Here is a 21,859-nt window from a genome sequence, read left to right on the forward strand (position 1 = left end):
TTTATTTGCAGACAGTCAATTCATATTGATCATAACTCGACCTTACGATGACCTTGTGGAAAGGTAGTCTGTGACGGGTATAGATATTGGGATCAATACCAGAGTGCAATCGACTACACCTAGTTACTGATAAATGAAGTAAAAAGGTACACTATTGTCAGAAACAAAGATAATAACAGCTCATTTAGTCAACTATTTGTAAAGGTTTAATATTGATACCCGTAGTTTTAATGACCTCCGCGGGCATTCTAAAATGGCAGAAAAAAATCGGGTGCAGAGTCGCTGAGCACATTAAGTAGAAAGAATCATTATTTTCCAGCTCCAAATAATAAATTCCATGATATTTATGTCAACATTGCCGAGAACTAGGGCACTCTCTGAGCCGCACAGAGATAGCTCATGATTCCGACTGCATGGGGCTGTTTCGCTTCAGTTTTCTCCACAACGTGCCAGGTCTGGTGAAACGAAGCACCCTATTACGTGGGAACAAAGCCTCCAGGACCACACATTGTACGTTAGTACTACCCTCTCTTGCACATTTGCTGCGGAATTAGCTTGCCTATCCACAGGTATAACCAACTGTAATCGTGAGGAAGAGAGCATTTGGTCTCAACACATCTGCTCCACGTTGATGCATTCCCCTCTGCTACAGAAAGTTAAAAGAAAGGATGTTAACAAAAATTTCCCCCAATTGTTCCTTTCTCTTTGCTGGGAATTCCGCAGAGCAAGCACTTGGCAAGTTATGCAGAACCTAAGTAAATAGAGTCCATTGGCAAAATGGTAACAGGTTGTGCAGCTTAATTGGAGGAGAGAAGTTCAGGAGCCAGCCCGGTGTCTGTTGCACCCAGTTGGTAAATTGTGCCTGTGGTGAGAACAGAGTGATTTTGCAGTAAGCTCATTTTGGGGAACTAGTCAGCCTGCTACCGTGAGCCAAGAAATATGAGGATTTGGTTTCAGTGTGGTTTTTTTTTTTCAGCGTAAAATATCTTTCTATATCTTGAGCTTTGTTTATCTTTTTGCCAGTATAATTTTAAGAAATCAATGCCAGAAGTCTGATATTGTCTTCCTAAGGGAGGGAAATGCTAAGAGACATTTGTGGCTATTAAAACCTGCAAACAGAAGGAAAAGGCTCTGTTAGCATAGACTCCACTTGAATGTTTTCCCTGAATGCTTAAGTTTCTAAGCTGATCCGTGCAGTTAATCTGCTGGTCCCATTTCTCAAGCCACCGCTTTTTCACGCGGTCTTCCTGTTTTTCGTGCCATAGGATCATTTGCTATCTCCTTTTGCCTCTTAGACACTCATGAAACTATTTATTAATAAACCTGTGTTTTCAATACAGTGCTACATCAATAAACCTCTGAGTGGTTCCGTTAGTCAGCATTCTGGGAAATCCTATGCTATATTGAAGAACTGTAAATCTCCATTATTGCTTCCCATAGCACAAATAAAGAATACCCTCTTACCTCCATGACATCCTCTGCTAATTTTTAAGGGCGAATGCGTATGCTCGCATAGTCACTTCGAGGTGCTGAACTTTGTGTTTCTCAGGAAGGAGGGCATTGATGCCACGGGAAGACACCCTGAAACACCTATAATCAAAAGACATGCTGATGGAAGGTATTAACAACCAAATTACTTCAGTTCTCTTTAGTCTTCCCTTTTCCTGAAATCTTTAAGTAATCTGGTGGGACAGGCGAATTCTGGACTTCAGAATCTTCTGTTCAGCAGCTGTGCTATTTGATTTGCAGTGTGTTATTAACTGACACAAAGAAAATATCAGTAATTAGAAAGATAAGAATAGACTTTTATACATCTTTTTTGGTATCAGACAGAGGGAGTAGAACAATCTTTGTTTATACCAACTGAAAAACTTCTGGTATTTACTACCTAAGACAAGGGAGATAATTCTATTTCTGCACCACCGTAAGAAAGAGTTTGGCCAATGAAAGGTGTGGCTTCTTTCTATTTTTATGCTTTCTCCAAGAGAAAGCACAGCGGCAGTTAGAAGAAGGGCGAGCTTGTACAGTGAGGCATGGCAGTTTGGAGGAGCCGTCTGAAACTGGCTTTGGAATAAGGCTGGATTTCCGCTAAGGGTCCCTCTGAAAGCTGCAAGTGCTATATATTTGACAAGAGGAAACCAATTTTTAATATCACTAAAGATGCTTTTAGTTAAGTAGATTTAGTAATATCCCAGAAATCCTTGGTCACTCTGGCACTAGTCTCCTTGTATGTGGCATCTTCAGCTTACTTAGCAAGAGGTTCCCTCCTTTGGGGGATGCCAGGGACCCTTCAACTATGAGTTTTAAGTTGTCCTGCCTGGTTTGTACCTGCTGCTCTGGCTCTGGGCTCTGATAATATACTAAGTCAGTAGGGGCATAGGCCTCTATCCCCCTCCAGATCAGTTTTGCTGCTGACTTTCTACTTTGTATTCTAATTTCACTTTATATTAGCATATCCACTGAGAACAGGGAGCCCTTGGCTAGTGCCAGGGCTCTGTGAGTTTCCTAGCACCCATCTGCTCTCTGCTGACTCCACCTGGGCTAAGCCACCCTAGTTCTTCACTGGCCTGCTAATTGGCTGATCTTGCATTGTCCTTGGCCAAAATTTGGCCTTTAAGATTCCGTTTCAGTTCTGTGCGCTCCTTTGCCTCTTCTCGGGATGTTCTCTGGTCCCTGGGATTCTAGGGCCTTCCAGAGTGGCATTCCATAGTGGCTACCTTTTGGGCAGCCTCCCATGCTCCAGATTGTTTCTCAGCGCCCATCTCTCCATTAAAATTCCAGTATTTTATTTAGTCGAAGTGATTCTATATGTTGGGTTTAATGATAAATTCCTGGTGGATAAATGGATTATTCTATTGGATCTAAATGACATTGACATGTTAATAGGGATGATGAGAAGCCTCAAAGATTTTCTCAACACTGAGGGGGTGGAAGGAGGGATTATTTTAAGACATTGGTGTCTTTTAGTAGCAGTCCTTGAATGACACTCTAGTCCAGATATGTGTAAGGTCAACCATCTGTAGCATGATGTCCAAAGAGGTCTACACATGCCCCCATAATTGTGTTCAAAACAGCAGCAGCAACAGAAGGCAGGTGAGTGGATTTTAAATGAAGGCCACAGACAGACATTCCAGACACGTGCCATTCGATTCAGACCCTGAACCTCACCAGATTCCCACTAGTACCTACATTCAACAATCTCAACTTGCTAGAAGTATGTCCTGAATTGTACCTTCTGGTAATTCAATATCATTATAAGTAAATGGAGTTCCTTTGCTGGGAGCCCTTCACTCTGACAGGGACAAATCATCTTTGGTGAGAGACAGAAGATATTGAAGAGAAATAAACTCTCAATTATGCTGCTCATCCGAGCCATGCCAAGCAAGTGGGAACACCCAGCAGACATGATCATTTTTCTAGGACTCAAAGCTTTAGTCTTTTGGTAACCCTGAATTCTGGGGCTGGAATCACAAACATTTCAAGACATGAAGAATTTTTTTTAAGGCAGATTTTCCATTTATCACTAAATAAAGCTGTCCTCCAAAGAAGAAAACCTTAGGTTGATTTTCTGCTAGGTTTTACCTGCTGAAAAAAAAATACCTTAGATTCATTTAAAAAAGATTGCAAAATTGCAAAAGCAATAAAATTTTACCATATTAATTAATTTTGAATTACAGCCAAACTCTTATATAGTGCATATGATATTCATGGTAAGGCCAAATTAATTCTTTATGATCAGTGCTATTGCAATCAATACTAAATGAATTCATAATGATAAGATACTTAAAATAAAGAGTTACCACAAAAACAATAAAAAGACCATCATCATCTGAGCTATAGCACACTAATAAAGTATTAGCTCAATAAGCTGGTGCTATCCATGACAATCAATGGCAGATACTTAATTTATCTCTGCTTGCCCATGTCTTGCTTTTCCTGTAAGGGCTGTGTAAAAGCATAGTCCTTTGATTCTCCTGTAAATTGCACTGTGTGGAAGAAATCCAGTACTCTTATTATTAAATAATTTTGCTGTAGCATTTACTTTACATGTCACCTCTCTGGCAGAGAACTCAAGGCATATTATACAGCAATTTACATTCCAAATGAATTCTTTTTGCCTCTATTTCCTCCCCATGAGAGTCATCTAATCTTTTTCCTTACACCTTTTTTTCTCTTTCCTTAATCTTTTTTCTCTCTCTCTCTCTGTTTCTCTTTTATAGATGGAAATGTTTGCAGTGTGTATGGGACAAAAACCGGAAGGTGGCTATACTGGTCTCTACACTTTTATTTTTTCACGTTAGCACTGCGAAAAGACATTGTAAGGATGGAAATTCATGGCTATATCTTATCTATCTTTTACCATACATCAAAGAATCAATCAATCATGAGATTAAGAAATAATAAAGATCTTTTGTACTTTCTCCGTTCCTCCCTCTCTTCTTTCCTCTCTCCCTCCCTCCCTTCCTTCCTTGTATCATAGGAACTATTTTGAGTATCTTCCATATGTCAGGTATATGCTGGGTCCTGGAAACAGAAACAGAAAAACAAACAAACAAACAAACTACATAACCTTTATTCTCTAGCTTGGACAGAGTTGTGGAGAGAGTACTGGGTTGTTATCAGATTATGGCCAAATCTTCGCTTTTTCACTTTATTTGCTGTTTGATCTTAGGCACTGCAATAGAGACAAATTCCATATCAAATTCTTCTTTCTTGGGAACACGGAAAACTATAGTTCCCGGCAACCTCATGTTTAAATAGAATTGTGTGACTAGTTCTGGGAAATGAATTATATGCAGACAATATGTGTGTCACTTCTGGGTTAAGTCGATGAAACATTCTTGTGTAACTCTCCAATTCTTTCTTCCCCAATTTACAGGGTAGCCAAAAGTTGCAGTGGCAGAGCCACAAAATGGAAATAATCTGTATTGCTAAACCATGGTAAAGAGAACAGCTGCCATGAAGAGGTACCCAGCCTGTGTGACTTTGTATAATGAAGAAACAAATATGGTTTGTTTCTTTTGGAATTGCTTGTTATTGTAGCATAATCCTAACCTGTTCTAACTAAAATAGGTATATAACCTCCCTGAGCATCTGTTTCTTCACCACAAAACAGGGACAATATATTGTTTACTTACATAATGAAGTTACTGAGAAAATAAAATAAGATAGCCAACATACAACACAAAAACTATGTAAGTCAGAATTAAGCGATGGTTGGCTTAGAATTCATAAGATTCATTTGACCCTGCTATCTATCACAGTATCAGGAGATGTTGTTTAACTCAAGATTTTTAAGAAACAAAATGATTTGGGGCGCCTGGTTGGCTCAGTCAGTTGGGCATCCAACTTCGTCTCAGGACATGATCTCACGGTTCGTGGGTTGGAGCCCTGCATCGGGCTCTGTGCTGACAGCTCAGAGCCTGGAGCCTGCTTCCGATTCTGTGTCTCCCTCTCTCTCTGCCCCTCCTCCACTCATCTCTCTCTCTCTCTCTCTCAAAAATAAACATGAAAAAAATAAATAAAAAAGCAAAGTGACTTGTGGAAGATAATTAAAATTCAATCTCTGTAAAGGAAGTTGTATGAAAATCACCGCCTCCACGGGCTCTGATACCTCCTCCCATACTCTTTCTGAAGGCTGAATGTTCTGTTACAGGCTTCTCTGGTCTGGAGCTTCATGAGTGAGTTTACATTCTCTGTCCCACAGTCTGTACCAAGATGTCTGATACTTAAAAGTTTTTGTTGCTAAGCTTAGATTTTGTAAGTGCACTTAGGAAACTACAGACTTTACGTCCCAAGATTTTATAGATCTATTTTAATGGGAAGTTTTGCTGCCTTCCAATAGTCTCTATAAATTTAGGTTCTGGTTATGTTTTCTGCCCATCTACCCTGAGAGCTTGGTCACGTTTTCTCTGCTGGCTTTTTCTTCTGTATGAGAACCAAAATTCCAACCAGATACAAAATGGGACTTTAAAACTCCCTGGATGGAAGCATTTCTTTTGTTTGTATTTAAAACTTAAAACTGAGCCACGGTCACACCTCCTACCCTACAACACCAGATGCCATTTTCAAATGGCATCTTGAATTGTTAGTGTTGGAAACACTACACTTTAGTTAGAAGTCCTATATAAATGCAAATTTAAATAAGTATTATTACATTAAATCAATATCAGTGTGGAATTAATCTAGGATGTGTGAATTCATTCAGTCATATAGTCATTCATTCACTCAATACTCATTTATTGAATACCTACTATATATGCCAGGTATTATTCTAGGCACTGGAGATGCAATGATGAAGACATTTGTGTCTCTGATGTCATTAAGCTTACGTTCAAGCAGTAGGAAACGGATGGTAAACATTAAACACAGAGCAATTTCAGATTATAAAAACCACAATGAATGGTAGAAAGTCACTGAACACGAAGTGGGTGGATATTTTGGAAGGGATAGTTAGAAAACACCTCTTTTGGTTAAGAGATGCTATTTGGTCTGAACGCAAATGGTAAGAGCAGAATTATTTCATCTATTTGTTAATTTATGCATTATATCTATGCCTAGAGTTTTTTAGAAAAAAGCTTATGAGAGTATTTCAAACCTGGAAAAACATTGTTGTCAATAATTTATGAAAAGAATGGTCAAGCATCCGACTTTGGCTCTGGTCATGATCTCATGGGTTTGAGCCCCGAGTAGGTTTCTGTGCTAACAGCTCAGAGCCTGGAGCCTGCTTCAGGTTCTGTGTCTCCTTTTCTCTCTGCTCCTCTCCCACTTGTGCTCTGTCTCTCTCTGTCTCTCAAAAGTAAATAAATGTTAAAAAAAATTTAAAAAGAAATCAATACTGCAGAATTTAAATCAATATTTATTTGAATGTATACAAAGTGTCTATTGTTACTAATCAACTGAAACTCAACTGTTCTCATTTTATATAAATTCTATTTAACATGAGTACATTTTAATATATTTGGCTTGATGTGCTTAGAACCCACAAAAATCTACTTGGATGAGAAAGAGCTAGCTGTATGAGGATCTTAGGGAAGAATATTATAGACAAAATGTCAGGCATTTGATATGATTAAGGAAGAGAAAGAAAGATGTGGCTAGAGAATAGTGAATGGAGGAGGCTGGTAGGAAAGGAGGCTGGATTCAGACAGTGTCTAGATTTTGAAACATTTTAGCAGGGTGAGGAAAACAGAGAATGATGCTTCTTAACATACCCCTTTATCTTCTGATTCAGACGTGTACGTGCGAACATGAGTATGTGAGTCCTTCTTTCTTTTCATCAAATGCATTTACTTCTGAGAAGTCGGTTAAGCCAGGGATAAAGGGTATTAGATGTCTTCCTATATACTCTGGCTCTTCCTTTGCATAGATTATTGCCTTGATGTTTCCACTGATATTCTTAAATCCAAATACTCTACAGCATTTCCATGTATTTGCCATTCATGGACCCAACAAGAGCCTTCTATAACTAACTAGCTTCATGATGGTAGCTTCTTGACTTTCAAACTGACACCCAATTATATGTGGGTTGTTTTGTTTCATCTCACTTCAACACGGCTGGTTCCCAGACTTAAGGGCAAATTTCAGTCTTGGGGAACGCAAAAGAATTTGGACAGCCGTTGAATGCTAGAGCCAGCCACCTCTTCTTGCCTTATCATGGGACCAATGTTTTGTTCCAGGGCTTCAGCTCAGTGCGGTTGCTCCAAGGACTGTGTTACTATTCACACTTGTTTTATGATACCCCTGAATAAGAAAAATATCTTAAAATAATTGCTTTATCAGGTATGGCTCAAACTTTCTTTTACGCCTTTTGGGGAAGGAGGTGGGGACAGTTTAGTGCTTTGCCTGCAAAGCCACAGAACATCTTTGCTGCTTTCTTTTTCCCTTCAATTGTCATTGAAAATAACTAGTCATAATGCCTTTGTAAGCCCCGCCTGGCCTCAGCTATGTGTAAATCATGCTCCCAGACAGGGCCCCTTGGTTTAGAGGTCCCATTGTGGGAGTGATTTAGGTAGAGGCGGAATCATGAATAAAGAACACTCACCCTCTTCTTCAGAGGCAGGGGCGAGAGAGCCCGGGAGAGCCCTTCCCAAACATCTCTTTTCAGCACCAGTATTTGGCTAAGAGCTTTAATTTCATTAGACAAATGGGGGCTGGGTTTTTCCATGCATCTCAGCCTCCTTTTAATGTGTAAATTACATAGGATTTGCCACTCATTACAATGGTGATATGATTATTGGCCTCAAACAGACCACACTGCACAGGCCCCCAGTGATAGGCCAGCTAAGAAGTGGCATGTGTGGGAAAAATTGGATAGCACATGTTTTCTGATCACAACCCTCAAAAGAATTGAATTCAAACCAAGTGAGGCTCTCACTTGGTTTACTTAGAGCACTTCGTGCAAAATTGATTCCTGGATGGATGTGACATCACGATGGGTAATGATTTAGTGATGGGGTGAGAGCTGCCCAAGGGCCCGATGCAGTGGAACAGGAGAAAGCTTTTTGGATTTGGGGGCAGAAGCCATCGTTTGGCTGTGTGACTGAAGACAAGTCACCCAACTCCTGTGAACCTGTTTCCCCATTCACAAAATGAGCATGATAATGTTTGCCTGATACCTACAGGTTATTAGGAACATTATTTTTGAAGCGCTGCTGTATATGACTATGCTGGGGAACATGCCACTCACATTATCTCATGCCTTTTTTTTTTTTTAACAATAACTCCTGAAGATAGCTCTAACCAAGCATGTCTCCCACCTTCGACAAATATATACACTCAACTGCTCAGAACCTATGTCTTCAAAAGAAAGGGGCAATGGTACGAGGTTGGTTATTGATTTGGGAATGGAGAGGCAGTAGAAAATCCACAAGTCCTTGTGAGGAAGATACTCTTTGCTGGGAAGCGGTCAGCAAGAAAAAGACACTTTCTAGAGGAAATACCCTGTGAGTTTATAATTGTGATGGTTGGATCAGTCTGGTAGAACTATGCTGCCATGTGGGCTTAGTGTGAAAAGAATTGATTGTCTCCCTCAAAGGAAAATGTATTCTTCAGGGATGGACTATGTGATGTCGTTTCTACTTTCTCTCATTCACTAATTCATTCACTGTGTATATTTTTTATAAACCCTTTTTGTGGTCTATGTTGTGCCAGAAATTTAGGCCTTTAGCTACACAAGACTATTTGTTGTCTTGGTAGATCTATACTGATCCATACTTAAGTACCACTATTCCATTAATGGCTTCCAACACCACCATCCTACTCATTTTCACCAGCACAAACTTGCTATAATAATAATATTTTACATTTGTTTAATACTTTGTGTTACAAAGTGCATGCATTTCTCAGAAAGTTTCAGAGTCTGCTCCTTAGAACACCAGATCAGAAAGAAGACTGTAAACATTTCTGAAAGGACAAAGTATATAAGTGTAACTGTTAGGGTGTCAGGGAGGCAGTTTCATTGAAAATTTTGGGCTAATAAGCAATTGAAAATGGTTTCTTTAATACAAGACATCTCAGAGCTTTGAATTTTTTAAAATGTTTATTTATCTTTGAGAGAGAGAGAGAGAGAGAGACAGAGCTCAAACAGAAGGGGGGGGGGCAGAGAGAGGGAGACACAGAATCTGAAGCAAGCTCCAGGCTCTGAGCTGTTAGCACAGAGCTTGACATGGGGCTCAAACTCACGTACCCCAAGACCATGCAAGAGCTGAAGCCGGTCGCTTAACTCACTGAGCCACCCAGGTGCCCCAAGGACATCCCAGAGCTTTGGATGTGCACCATGATTCTCTAAGAGTATGATAAAGGCAGGGTGAGTGGTGATAGCATGTTACATCTTCCAGGCTATATATTTAGCCAGAGAACTCTTTGTTCATGAGCATCTTTTGGTAGCAATGGCTACCTCTGAGGGTTCCTATGAGAAATGAAGGAGGTATGTTGGTGATATTGCCCAGCACCGACCAGTACACACACAGTAGAGTTTCAGTAGATGACGTCCTCTAATAGCTGTGGGAATCAGGCAGACCTTGGCCTTGCCACCAATTCCCTTGCAGGTGTGACTCATTTTCTAATCTCTCTGTGATCCGGGTTGATTCCTGGGTCTTGGGTCTCTTACTCATTCCCCTCTGGGACTAGAGGCTAACTTGTCTCCCACCCAGTTGGCTGGACCCTGCCCCCTTCTCCTTTCCCTAGATCTTGCCAGCCAGTGGACTATTTTTAGTATTTTGTCCAACCACTTCTTGAATAACAATTCAGGCACTGATAGATGCAGAGAATAACTCTCCCTCAGAAAATGTGCTGCACTATCTCACTGTTTGATCAGAAATTTTATTTTATTATTATTTTTTCTAATGTTTATTTATTTTTGAGAGAGAGCATGAGCAGGGGGAGGGGCAGAGAGAGGTTGAGACAGAATCTGAAGCAGGCTCCAGACTCTGAGCTGTCAGCTCAGAGCTGTCAGCCCAACACAGGGCTCGAACTCAAGAGCAGGGCCACGAGATCATGATCTGAACCAAAATCTGATACTTAACCGACTAAGCCATCTAGGCGCCCCTGATCAGAAATTTTAGATATTTGTGCTGGCTTGGACTGGCCTTGACTGTTTCAGTGGCCTGAGCATAGAATGCCCCAGCCCCTACCTCACCTGTTTTGGCTCACTCTACCTTATCAGTCAGGGCTCCCAGTCAGGGCTTGGTGGACTTTGATTATCTTGAAATGTTCTAGAACTATGTGTTATATATAAGTAAATTTATACCTGCTTTATGCAAGTGTCAAATAGGACATGGCTTGAATTCTGATCTCTAGACTACCACGATGATTCTCTTTCTACTATACTAGTGTAGTTGATTCTCCATTACTTTATTTATTTATCTGTTTGTTGGGAAAGGAAGATGACTCATGTGCGCAAGAATTTTGCTAAAACTTTGTTTGATCATTTTATACATACTAATTGCATAACTAAGTTGGGTCACCCTCACCAACTTTCTGCATTAGGGAGAATCTTATAATACTTATTCTTTTGAGTGACTTACATTTGAAATCATTCCTTCGATAAGGCCTGGGCTGCAGTCATTCTAGCATAAGCTCCGAATTACTGACTTACTCCCAGAAGGACTAGCTTTTGAGAACAAGATTTCCTAAAGAAACCTTTAAGTCTAAGGATGGAGTCTTGTGTATGACACCTGGAACTAAGAACTAGATGCTGGAGATTGCATTATCCACAGAGTGGTGTTTCTTATAGATCTAACTCATGTTCAAGGCCCTGACCATGCTCATGCACAGACATTCGGGCCAACTGTGGTCTCTGTCGGGTGGAGGTGGCATCTCTCACCAGCAAATGTCAAGGACAAGTGCCTAAATAATTGATTTGTGAGGCTGATGTCAGTTCAAGAACAAAGACACCAGAGGAACAACCCTGGGGTTGGCCACATGGCAATAAATCACTAGAGGTTGCTAGACAGTCAGTATATAGAACATCAGGGAAAGTGACTGTATCTCAAACAGTTCCAGTTCCAAAATATGAAGAAACTGGGTATGCGGATAAGAGGATTAAGGGATTGGGGTTTGGGTAGTTCTTTATAAAATCTGGCCAGGAGATCTTCAAAGTTCATTTCTGTATCCAAACATTAAACAATGAATTAGGTTTATTTCATGCAGAAAAATGATTATGTACATAACTGGAAGGACAGAAAAAGGAGCCCCACTCCCCTCAAAAACATGAACTCTTGATCATTTATTCATGCTCTCTTAAAGTATTTGTGATGAAGCATGTATACTTGAGAGACAGGTGAGCTGTGGTTAAAAGACATGGAACAAAATACAAGTAAATGACCTGCCCAGAGAGTAAGCCTATGACCTTGGGCTTAACTTCTACAGAACCATGTTATGAGCAGCAATAACAATGGAGTTTTTCCTGAATTCTGAAAATTGCAATGATTGTCATTTGCCAAGCAAAGGCTTCATTCTTTGCTCTAAACTACTGATGCCATTGTATAAATTCTTCATCCAAAGCTTTGAGGGAAGTTATCTAGTGCAAAATATTTTCATTTCATTGTCTTTCCTGAGATCAATGAGTTTAACTTTCAATCTTACTACATTCTGAACTGATGCAGATGGTGTAGGTGGCAAATATTACACATTTGGTAAGAAAACATCATGGATATAAATACTCTTGTCTTTTTCCCTCAGATCAGTGGAGAGCTTTAAGAACAGGATAAATACCCATCTGCCTGGAAAATCGCCTGCAGGCAGGGTGATGGACTAGATGTCTTAGTTAGATTCCTTCCAACCCTCTGATTCGGAGCTCTCCACTGCTGCCAACAGAGTTAGTTCTGGAGGGACACGCTCAGGACTGCAGACCCTCCTGCCCATGTGCATAATGCCCAAAGATTTTTCGTTGAGATTCATTAAGAACAAGTTTTCTCTTCCAATTCTATGGAAAGATGTGGCTTCTGAAATGGTATCTGCTCCACACACTTTACCTGAACGTGTGGGGCTCTAATAAATGATGGATGATGAAAGTGAATGGCCGGAGAGGGGACCAGCCTCTCAAGGGACCCAGAATCTTTGAAATTTATGTCTTTGAGGGGCGTGGCATGATCCCCAAATGCATCACTAAGCTCACCTGCCAGGTGATGGCCAGTTGAGATCATTATGGCCAACAGCGTGATACTATTGACAGAATTCCCATCCACAGAGGTGCAAGGTGGTACTCTAGTGGAAGCGGAAGTCTCAGTCACTGCTAAAAAGTGTTCCTAATATTAAGCGTTGGCCATACACTTTTATGTATGTCTGTATGCATTAATTGTTGTTTTCATTTAATGTTTAAAGCAAACTATACTTTCTTTAGGAAATATTTATGAAAGCAGAAGTTTGAAGACTAAAATAAAAATAATCCTTAATTCCCCAACCCAGAAAAAAAATCACTGTCGACAGGATGGCACAGACATTCGCATTTGTGATTGAACATCCTGAGCACTTGAAAAATTGACATATGAACTCATCCCACCATAGCATAGAATTTGCCCCTGAAAACAGAGTAAATTATAGAGGGAAATTTAATCGTCCACTTCAGAGCACTAGTGATTCTTTATTTTTTCACTTGATGAGTAATTTTTGCGTTCTTTGGAGTACAAGCTGACAAAGTTACTTTGTGTTACTTCTAGTGCAGGGATGGGGAGGGAGGCGGCAGGAACCCATCACCAGGCCCAGCTCCCCCAAGAACCATCATACCAGTACTGTTCTAGACTTACATGCTTCCATTTTCGTCATTAGTGCTAGCAGCTAGTCTCTAAACCCATCACCATTTTTATACTTTTCAAAAATTTGTTAAAAGTAATGTTTTCCTTTGGATAATTTAAATCACTTTGTGGAACGTTCCTTGATTTGTAACAATGCAACCATTTTGAGAAGTGGCTGCTGGTTAGCTGCCTAATTTGCACCCTATGTAAATCGAGCCCTCCACCCTGCTGCTTGTACACTTGGTATTTCAAATGCATACAACAGCAATGCAACTAATTTATATGTTTCATGGCCTTTGAGTTGCTCCTGATTAGAAATATTGCATATGCATATGCTAGAATTTTACTATTTTTCTCTACAGGCTCTTTCTCTCTAACTCTGAATGTGGGGTGTGTAAGTGTGAGTGTGGTGCATATATAGCTCCTGCGTGTTGGAATTTTTCACTTAACTCTCTGTGAAACATTTACCCAGTTTGTTACTAGCATCAATCACTTTATTGATTGATTTGTCTACTGCACCATGGTAGTCTTACTGCCCAAAATACACACATCATAAAAGCAGGGAACTAACTTTATTGTGCTGCTCATTGCCATATCCCCAGCATCTAGAATAAGTCCTAGAACACAAAAAGGTGCTCAACAAACATTAGCTTATTGAATAAATCCGTGACTGAAATATTCGCTGCATATACAATTTTCAATGACTGTGTAGCATTTCCTGAAAGAGGCATAACCAAATTTTGATAACTATCCCTCTATTGTTGATAATAAAGACTGTATAATATTTTTGTTATCATGACCAATGATCTGAACAACGAAAATCTTGGTCACTAGTTTTGAGTTTTTCCTTAAGGGTAGATTCTAGAAGTAGAATGGCTAGGTCAAAGCATAATCACTATGCGAAGTTCTTACAGTTTAATATATTATGCTTTTATCCCCCCTCAGAACACTAGAATAAATTTTACACTTACAAGCAAAGCACGAAAATGTACATCTTACCACATCCTTGCTTCATGGAGAGACTTTTCAACTTTCTCAGTTCCGGAATTCAAGGGAATTCCATTTCTATTATGGACATTATATTAGTCAAGCTATCTCTAGTTAGCGTAACAAAAATTCCCAAATTTTAACACAATAAAAGTTGTTTTTCCTTGTTCATGGTACAGTCTGATGTACCTTGAGTGACTCTTCAGGGCAGCTATTCTCTAAGCAGGAGGACTTCCCTCCAAATGGGCACTTCACTCCCATACGTGTGTGTGTGTGTGTGTGTGTGTGTGTGTGTGTGAGAGAGAGAGAGAGAGAGAGAGAGAGAGAGAGAAGCAGAGACAGAGAAATCGACATACCGAGTGGAGTGTTTTATGGCCCAGCTAGAGGTCAAGTATACTTCTGCTCACATCCCATTGACCGGACAGAAGTCAGTCATGTGGTCCCATTTAGATGCAGGAGGGGCTGGAGAAATCCAGTTTTCCTAAATACCTGATCAACAAATACATTATGTCTTGAAACAGCTTCTAAAAATGGCTTCTTTCACTTTTTAGATAGCTGAATAGTGGAGGCTGCCTATTACTAGATCTGATGCCCTCCATTCTGCTCAGATGATCTACACATTCCATTTCCTACGACAGTGGCCAGGACCTTGGCCACTAGTATTCACAGAGCAAAGACAAAGAGAACAAGCACAAGTCTTGTCAGGGATGTGGTTCCTTGCCCTGCAATTGAGGAGAAATGCTATTCAATTTACCTACCTTTAAAGTTCGCTTTTGGTGTCCTGGAACAATTCCAACTTGGATAATTGCATTCTGCTGATCTAAAATTCCCCTGTAGCTTCCTTTGGATGAGCTAGCCTTCATTTCCCCCTCTACACATTGTAGGGTAGTGTTACTGGCATCCAGTGATCGCTCCATTCCACAAAGAAGCTGGTTTCATTTCACCACTAGGAAAGTGATCCCTGGGTGAATACATAGAGCCTGCAGGTTTCTTTGGTTCCTTAAGTGTGGAAAACATACATTTAATGGATTAGTTAATTAGTGACTTGAAACTCTACATGGTGGAAGAAATTAGTAATCTGTTAGGTTATAAATTTAACTCTAAAAATTAAAAAAAAAATCATCTTCCCAAGAATATGTAGTAAGTACCTTTTGACTCAACAAATAATGCAGTAAATTTTCTGTTTGCTAAACATGAGACATTATGATATCTTGAAGAATACCTATGGAGTCTACCCTAGAGTATTCCCATAGCAATATATTTACCTCTGTCCAAAATAATAAACTTCTTCTCTCATGGTTTTCAATGAATAGAATTAACATTTAGAGAATTACTCTTTTTTTCCTCCCAGGAGTATTCATTTTACTAAGTAGTATACACCATCCCCAATTAAATGCTTAGGTGGGCTAAAATAGTAAGGGATGATATTAATTTTCATCCAGAAATAAAATATTATTGGTGGTGGGTGATTCCTTTAACAATTGCAGGCCACTTTGTAATTAAAGGATCTTTTAGCAAAGTATCAGAGTAAGTACTACTTATTGGGGTCATGAAAACAACCCTTCCCCCAAAATATGGCTGTTGAGCAATTATTAAGGTTGAGCTTGAAACTTGTAGAGATCTTTTATTTTTGTCTATAATACTAAAAAAGAATCTAAGCTTATTTCTGATTTACGGATTTCAAAGCTCCCATACCCAAAGGAGGGAGATTTTCTAGCAGTAGGGGGTTATCCTATTAAAATTCATCATGATTCTCTTTACTGAAAGGAGTAAACAAGAATCAATTTTCTTTCATAAAGAAGTTGGCTGAGACACAAGTTGATCTAGGACAGATCTGATGGACTCATATGAAAGTTTACAGACACTTCAGAATCACAATCTACAATTTACAGGGAATACTTTCCCCCTTCTTTTGCTTGGGCAGAGGGAATGGGGGAGAGGAAATCTGTATTAGGAAGAAAAAGAGAGGCTCCCTAGCACGCACAAAAGGATTTTATAGCTTTTAATTCTGCTAAGCCACCACTACATGGAAGATGCACAGCACTGTAATTATCTGGCCAGATAGATGTAATTGTATCTATCAAACTAAATAGAACACTGTCAGATGACAGCCAAGATTGGATTGTCTTCAAGGGTCAGACAGAAACCTAGAGTGACCTCATTCCTCCCTTCTCACCATGCCTGTTTTCTCAGTCTTTGATGGGGACCCATTTTGCTAACCATATGAAAACATATACAGTAACACTGTCTTTTTGCTGTATGCCAACAGCCTCCCTAGAGACCACACTCGGTTTTCTTGGACCCGGGGGATTAAGCCTGCCCAGGCCTCCCTTGTATTTGAAATGTATGATATTGATATCAGTGCTTAGGGAGAATCAGGCCTCTGCAATGAACAGATCATGCCTGGCTCCATAAAGTCTACATTGCATGGAGAGATGTATAGGCTGGGTGGAGAGGGGCCAAGTCAGGCTTTTGCTCTGGAAAGCAAGTATTAGGTCATGAATTAAAGAGTTTGTTTCCTGGCCTGGTCCTTAATATTCAGAACATTTCCACGGGCTGTCTAAATAGATTTCAACTTCTGAGTAGTTTTACGCGTGGTGTGGCAGCAAATCATTGTTGTCTCATAGGTGCTAGCTGGGTATCAGCATTAATGCTTCTCTGCCATGCTGTCTTTAAAACCAGCACACCCCCACCCCCTTGCTCATTTATAAGCAGTTGGAATCCATTTTCATGGAGTTCCTCCAATCAGGATCATGTCCAAACCATTTTGGTTTTTTTGAGCCTTCCATACTATATTTACTGTGTTTAGTGAAAAGCTGGATTCTCCCCCTGCTAAGTAGCAAACCCATGATGGTTGAAATATTCCACTAGTTCTGCCGCATTTATGGAAAGAGACAAAACACACAGAAGATGTGAGCGATTTCATCTCCCATCCTGGTATGCCTTTCGGTCATTCTTTAGCAACTTGCTGCCACTGAGTCATACAGGTCCCATTGTTTGTGGTCCGTGCTTCTGAGGGGAACCAACCTCTACTGAAGGCAGGTTTGCTTTGTGCCTTGCAAAAATGCATGACACTTCTGCATATGCTGTGTGTTAAGCTTAACCAGGTTAACGCCCCTCTGCCTGGGCTTTTGGAAAAGAGTCCCAAATTGTCACATGTAAAGGGACATTTCAGAGCTGATTTTTATTTCCATGAGATTAAAAGTGAAACATGTAACCACAAAGCTGGTTTATGTCATCCCCTGTCGGAGCCAGCAGTCATGCCAAAAATTAGATATTTGATAGGTTTGTGAGAGAAACAGATGCAGAAGGATGCCATTCCCACAATTTAGACTCCTTCTTATCTTTAAGCTAGAAAGAACATTCCAGATGAAGAAAATCTATTTTATTGGCTTTAAAAATAGCAAAGAAAATGTAGAAATAAAAAAACGCTAATTTAAAACTGATGTCATTCTTGGGGACTTATAAACTGCAAATTGGTATTTCTAACTAAAAAGGAAAAAAAAAAGTCGTTCAAGATATGCTTACTTGATGTTTTCATTTATGCTGCATTTTTACCTCAGCCTTGGTGTTATAATTGAGAGAAAGTATCTACGACATACATTCACATATAGTGGTAGGTGAACATAGACAAGAAAAAAAAGTAGAGAGAAAACCATAAACCTCGAAAAGGCTAAAACATCCAAAAAGTATTCTCTCAGCTTTTTTGGGGAAGCATTTTGTGTCCCATTCTTTTTATTTAATTCTGCCAGCTGTCTGCTAAACAAATCTAGCCAGGTGGGGCTTATAACCCATGACTAAAAAACCTACTAGTGCAGCTGTCCAGCTTGCCCGAAGGAAGAATTCAGACAAATGGCAGGAACGAAAAGATTGTTTTGTTTTCAAGAAAGTAGCTACTGTACCTTCTTTGGGTTCTGTTGGCTTAAGTTAATCCATAACTCCCTAAGGTTTTAGAATACCACCCTTTAAAATTTTTTTAGTTTATTTTTATTATAAGTAGCTTAAACTATTATAATTCTCCCTCAGATAAATGCTTTGTTTTATTTCATAACCTGGCACTGAGTTGTCCATTTTTTTTTTCTTTTGAAGAGTTAGTGACTGCTAAATTTTGTGGGGTTTTTTCCTTTCCTTTCTTTCTCTTTTCTTTCTCCCCCCCCCCACTCTTAGGTGGGAACGAATTATTAGTGAACCGTGACTGAACTTTATTCCTAAGTATTGCATAATTAAATGTGGAGCTATTTAAAGGTGAAGGTTGGCACGGCTTATTCGTGAGCAGAGGAACAGAACAGGCTTCTTCGCACTGCATCACCAGTCGACCTCAACTGTGAATTTCTAGTCAGCAAATGGGCGCTTCATTTGGTGCATTTGAGCAGAGGAAGACGAGAGCTGCTCTAAAAATGATCACGTTGCCATCTGATCTACAGCTCCATTGATGACAAATCAATGCGTAAACCACTCACTTCCTTTCCCCACTTATTTGACATTTATCAATTCAGCGAGTCTCAAAATTTCCGTCAAGCCTGCTGAAAATTCTTATTATCTCGTGAAAAAGGCTGAGAGAGTTACAGCTGGTCCTGGTCTTTGGTCCCAGCACCTGTTCAAGAGATATGACACTCATTCAGGATTAGGACAGGGTGTTGATTGTAGCCAGACTTTGGTAATCCTCCACGGGGAGGTACCTGGGATGCCAGTGTATTGATGCCTTTCAAAGAAGAAATGGCATGTTCAGCAGCCTTTGACATGCAAAGTAAAACACTCACTCTGCTCGTTAGCCGGCCATGATTTGTGCACGGATTTAGAAGAAGGAGGCTGAATGGGATGGTGAGAATTTTCTTAGTAAGGCCACACATCGTTCCATAAATGGGTGAGGATAGTTGGCCAAATCTCTGAGAGGATTTGGCAAAGAGCTAGAACTAAGGGGTTGGCATATTCAGTTGCCTTGTTTTTCCATTTATAGGGACACCAGGAAACAATGCCTGTAGTCTGAGTCGTGCAGGTCAAAATGGTGTCCAGAATAAACAGGCCAAGCCAGATTACTGTTCAAGTTGCCTTTATTTTCTTTTGTTATGTAACAAGACATGAGTGATATTGGCCTGGGTGCCCACAGACCGAAAAGAAAGCAGGCCAATTTTTCAGGAGGAAATTCAAGTGCTGGTGCAGAACTAGCCCTCACAGTTTGTTATTATTTGATGAGGAAGTAATGGGGAATTTTTGGCAAAACTGGTATATATGCATAACAATAACGCACCACTAAAAACGAATGACATGGCTTAGCCTTCCGAGAATTTGCACATATATTTGCATCTTAGAAGTACATACACTGTGCAAAGATGCATGGACAAACCAGGTTAAAGAAAGTAAAGCGTCACTTCCCTTCCACCCTCCTTGCCACCCCTGAAGCCCAAATCAGGTACTCTTCATACGACAGCATCCACCTTTGTCCTAAAGTTATGCTTTCTTTGAGCATTTGGACTTCACTACTTTACTTTTGGGCAGTGCAAGCAGCCAACATAGAGCTACTACAGTAACTCTGTGGTTAATCAGGCACAAACACCAAGAAAAAACCCCACGAAAATTACAAATACAGCATCCTTTGCTCTTAGTGCATGGTACTGATAAGAGAAAAGAATGAATATCTGTTTAAGAAAGAATACCCCAAACCCCATACATGTAAGAAGTGGTTCTTTGTAGAAAAAAATTAGAAAGGAAATCTCATAACATTTCCTGCTTTTTCCATTCTTCCATTATGTATGCACGTGCATATGAATCTGTTTATATTTAAATTCTCTTTAAGTAAATCCTTAAATGTGGGCAAGGATTGCTCTCTAATAGAGTGCAGACAGGCAAATCCATAATACATACATTTTCTATATTTTCTCCATTTTGAGAATGATGAATGGAGATCCAGATGAATAAATAATTTATACTTGTGGAAATAGAAACATGTACATGTGTTAGGCAAAAATCTTAGAAATCTTCATCTCTAACCATGTGGTCAGTATAAACTGATATTATAAAGATGGAAACGTTTTTGCCAATGCCATCGCCATTAACAAAAACATTTACAGTGGAACTAAAGATTTTTTGTATAAAATAAGTTTGTAATTATAGGACAGCTTTCTCTTACAGACATTCAGATATGGCATGTACATAGCAAGTTTATGAAGCAAATGCTTGTATAATATAGCATGATCTGAAACATGGCTGTTGGGTTTGTTGTTTTACATCTGCACGGTAATAGGGTAATCAAGTATCTTCTTTAGTTTTATGCCTTCTTCCGAGCATCCTAGCCCGTCCTTCCAAGACCCGTATCCTAGCCTTCACGCAAATGCTTTCCCTGTTTCTAGTGTTGCATCATTATGTCAACATTTTGCTGACTTCTAATCCCCAAGATCATGAACTGGATTTGAGTATTTAACCTTGAAACTATTTCTCAATGGGAAAAAAATTAACACTGAATTTTTATCATGTGTTAAAAATAATTTCCTCATAAAAAGAGTGGCATGTTTTTAAAATTATTCAATCAAAATATGCAACAAACAGAATATGCAATATTCGAGAGCATATGAAGTATAAATGGACAAATTCTATAATTTAACGGTGGAGGAGCACAAGACCCAAGGTTCTCACAAGTTTTCCAGCCCCACACCCCTTTTGGCATCGTTTCTATTACAGCCCAGCATACTAACAGTGTGTTTCTGTTTCATGCAGGTAGAAGTGAGAATCTGAGGCTCATTTAACAGTGTGAATTTTCCCAGTGTATCACCATTACAGAAACACCTGAGCTTTCAATCTTTTTGCTGATCCTCTCCGAAAGTTCAGCATGTTTCAGTCGCTGTGCTGTCAGTATATTTACCTTCCATATTCTATTCTTCTCTTTCGCCTCTCCCCCTCTCTGCCTCTCTTCCTCCCTTCCATCTCTCTTTGCTCGGTTTTGGCTTCCTTCTGTTCTATTTCTTTATCCTCTCTCCTTTCCTTCTGTTTTTCTTTTTTTCTTCTCCTAAATTTCCCTTTCTCTTGTTGAATTAAAAACAAAACAAAACAAAACAAAAACAAAAACCTGACCTTTAAGCCAAGCTTTTTCTTAATGCCCGTGGACATCCTAAATTCTACAGTTTTTACTTATGCACTAAAATGTGAAAAAGTTCCAACAATGCTGCCTGTCAAAGAGATTTCTAGAGAAATCTTATTTAATGATTTCATTTTCTCTCAAACATGTTCCCTGTCTCACAATCATTAAAAAGGCTACACAGTCATGCTGTTTGGGTTTAAGAAACTAACGTAATGTATAGATTGGACTTCACACAGCCATCGTCTATCGAGTCAGAATGGAGAGACAGACCTTCTCAAGTGTTCTCATGTTGTACTGTTTACAAGGCGGTCCTGTAGTTCTGGTTTACAGCACCGCTTAGATCCTGTTACAGTTACACTTAGATCTTTCTTTTGGTATAATAGAATTTAATGAGAAGGAAAGTGTGCTTTCAGTTCGCATTTTTGGAAGGATTTATGGGTAATCTTAGGGTATGTAAAACCGCATTTACCCCCAAAGAAGCAAAGGATTCATTCACAGATACAATAAAACTTTCCTACCTGAATTGAAAAAGGAAGGAATTCTTTCTCAAATTTTTATGAGTGTG

General features: G+C 39.6%; 1 long non-coding RNA gene across 1 annotated transcript; it reads right to left on the reverse strand.

Moving 5' to 3' along the window:
- Positions 1-453: 453 nt before the first annotated feature.
- On the reverse strand, positions 454-15,159 carry LOC125173436 (uncharacterized). Its single transcript, XR_007155022.1, has 3 exons — positions 14,981-15,159; positions 1,465-1,590; positions 454-1,109 (listed from the first exon to the last, which is right to left on the reverse strand). It is a non-coding gene; the product is annotated as an uncharacterized LOC125173436 (long non-coding RNA).
- Positions 15,160-21,859: the final 6,700 nt, after the last annotated feature.

This window comes from Prionailurus viverrinus, chromosome C1 (genome assembly GCF_022837055.1).
Source record: "Prionailurus viverrinus isolate Anna chromosome C1, UM_Priviv_1.0, whole genome shotgun sequence".
NCBI classification, from domain to species: Eukaryota; Metazoa; Chordata; class Mammalia; order Carnivora; family Felidae; genus Prionailurus; species Prionailurus viverrinus.